General features: G+C 56.7%; 1 pseudogene; it reads right to left on the bottom strand.

Annotated features, from left to right (window-relative positions):
- LOC105000713 overlaps positions 1 to 430 on the bottom strand; it is a 14,323-nt pseudogene extending 13,893 nt beyond the window's left edge.
- Positions 431 to 436: the final 6 nt, after the last annotated feature.

The raw sequence follows: 436 nt of genomic DNA, 5'->3' as shown, positions 1-436 counted from the left end.
CTTTGCAAAGGAACCAAGTCAGGGTGCTCTCAAGGGGGTGGCTGAGCCCTACTCTGACCATATCCTAGGCTGGGCTGGTTGTAACCCCCTGTGCTAGATTGAGGTTGACTAGTCTCAGCGGGTTTGTTACCATCCTGCGGTCTTGCAGGCGCGGTGGCTGCTGGCTGCTGTCCATACGCCGGGTAAGCGGGCTGAGTGCCATATGCAGACTGAGCTGCGTAGGAGGCCTGGGTGGTAGTAACCGTAGCAGTGGTGGTGTCATAAGCACCAGTGCCATACCCCTGGACAGGCTGACTGTATGCCTGGGGGGCAGTTGGAGTAGAATATCCAGTGGGAGGCTGTCCATAAGAAGTTGCATAGGCGGTCTGCCCATAGGTTGCAGTGGTCTGAGCCTGGGTATAGCTGACATCAGTGGGCTGTCCATAGGTTCCATAAC

Source organism: Bison bison, unplaced genomic scaffold, assembly GCF_000754665.1.
Source record: "Bison bison bison isolate TAMUID 2011002044 unplaced genomic scaffold, Bison_UMD1.0 scf7180017864373, whole genome shotgun sequence".
NCBI classification, from domain to species: domain Eukaryota; kingdom Metazoa; phylum Chordata; class Mammalia; order Artiodactyla; family Bovidae; genus Bison; species Bison bison.
This window is presented reverse-complemented; position numbering and strand designations above follow the sequence as displayed.